The sequence below is a fragment of the Armigeres subalbatus genome, chromosome 2 (assembly GCF_024139115.2).
Source record: "Armigeres subalbatus isolate Guangzhou_Male chromosome 2, GZ_Asu_2, whole genome shotgun sequence".
Taxonomy (NCBI): Eukaryota; Metazoa; Arthropoda; class Insecta; order Diptera; family Culicidae; genus Armigeres; species Armigeres subalbatus.
Window position 1 is genome coordinate 165,601,878 of NC_085140.1, and position 2,524 is coordinate 165,604,401.

Genomic DNA, 2,524 nt, shown 5'->3' on the forward strand with positions numbered 1-2,524 from the left:
CCAGAGTTCGTGGAGTTCATATTGAAATAAATAAGGATATCCCAGCCACTCTTTTCTTCCTCAACCGACGAGGAAGAGTGTATTACGAAGGAGTTAAACACAAATGTTTCCTATGCTAAGAGGAAGGGCATCTCAAGGCGGAGTGTCCGCGGAATACGTCCAACCAGAAGAAGAACCAAACGGCTACTGATAGTGCGTCGCCAATAGCTTCCACAGTGGCTGCGTCAACTTCGGGGCGGAATAGCTACTCATCAATACTGAAAAGCAAAATGCCAGACCCAAATGCAAATGGTTGTAAAATGACAGTGCTAGTACCCGCTGCAAAACTGTCGACAGAGTGTGACAGAGATAAGGAGGCAGTAAACACTACAGGAACGCTCGACTTGAATAGAGGTAACGCAGACGAGCCAGCAGATGAAAGCGTCGGAGAGAACGACGGCGATCACGCTACGAGTTGTACAAGTGGACCGGAGTCTCTCGCTGGTTTGGGTATGGCAGTTGACGAAACCGGTAACGCGACGAAACGACATCATGACAGTTTTTCGACTGAGGATGAAAGATTCAGACGAGTCACAAGAAGTCGGAAGCAAAAAAAAACATGATGATCCACTGGAAATAATAGTAACTGTGCCAGTTTCTGCTAAGAGCAGTCCAAAAATTAACTCCTTTGGGTGCGTGAAACGTGTTCATTGGATGCTTTTTCGATGTTCAATAGTCCGAACTAGTTGGATGAAGACAATGGCTGTGAATGGGTTATGAGATTGGAAATTCTATGGTTATATGAAGTGCGAATTGGACGTTTTATGATGACAATGGCTGGGATTTTGTGGATATGATTTAGAATGCGTTATAATTTTTTTGTGTTTTCCTTTGGATCTGAATTTCGATGATGAACAGGGCTATGAGTATTGGATATGCTTTCGGATTCTCGAGATTATGAACAATGCACGTTATAAGGAAAATTGTTTCGATAAATATCAATGCAATTAAAATTAACGTCAAGAAGGCTTTGTTAAAAGAGTTCATCCTAAACAATGATTTGGACGTAGTGTTGTTGCAGGAAGTAACGTTTGATGACTTCTCATTCATACCGTCTCACAAAGCGTTTGTGAATAGGGATGGTGTTAGCTCTGGCACAGCGATATTGATAAGGCAACGTGACACGTGACACGGTACACGTGACTGCTTGAAGTGTCCTTCCGGTAGAATAACATCGATCGTAGCAGACACCATAAATGTCATGAATGTGTATGGACACGCCGGGTTTCAATACAAGGCAGATCGCGATGAATTGTTTGAACTTAAGACCATTAACTATATGGGTAAACCAGCAGTCTTGGATACCGTGATAGGGGGTGATTTTAATTGTATACTTGAAGATGACGACAGTCGAGGGAGCTTCAAAAACATCTGGAAATGCTAATATCATCTTCCAAACTTGGACGTACATGTTCATGATAGCATTAGAGGCGAAAGTATAGAATTGATAGTTCCGTTAGGATACGGCAGGCATGAAGAATGTTTTTGTAGAAGTCGATTTGAAAGCGAGCGGAGGGCAATATTTGTGATGGCACATATCGCACGACCTTCCTTCTGCCAAGCTCCCGTATGAAGGGGGAGGGAAGAATATCAGTGTGGAAGCTGATATATCTCCACTGGCAAAAGGAAGGTGGTTTGACTTGCTCATATGCCATCGCGTGCGGAAGGATTTGCTATCGACGAGTACTGTCTCCAAATTTCTAATATGACATCAGCATTTAGTCGAATAGGATTTTTATTGCACAGTTCTGTTTTCTCATTGCGTCCGTCTCGTCGCAACCAACTTGGCTGCCTCGGAGAGAACAAAGCAGAGAAAGGCACTGCTGCTGTACCGTCGACCAATAACAGCTGAATTGATGGATGCCCCCACCAAGGGTAGTACACTAAATTAATGATTTCGTGTGTGTTACTTCTACGTGAAGTTAAACGATTTACAATGATATGGAAATGCTAATATCATCTTCCAAACTTGGACGAACATGTTCATGATAGCATTAGAGGCGAAAGTATAGAATTGATAGTTCCGTTAGGATACGGCAGGCATGAAGAATGTTTTTGTAGAAGTCGATTTGAAAGCGAGCGGAGGGCAATATTTGTGATGGCACATATCAAATAGGGAAATTGTGGGCAGCAGGGACTATGTCCAAGGGCTTGACGATCCCCAGGCCATCTGCGAGTTCTGGCGCCTGCCTAGGATGTGGTGGGGTTTGACAGTGGGCCCTGTTAAACCTCTATAAAAAGCTGCATGAATCCGCAAGTAGGCTCCGCCAAAGCGACCGTGTGCCGCTCAAAGCGCACAAGCCCAAGTCCTGGTGTTAGGTGGGACGCTAAACAGCCCTGACACGACGGCCCTCCGACGAGACAGGAGGTTTGCGCAGGCCCAATAAGCCGCCTGTAAAAACAACTATTACGAACGACATAGAAGATAACACGACTCGATACAATCGGCAACGACCTAGGCGACGAATAAAGGATCACGATCGGA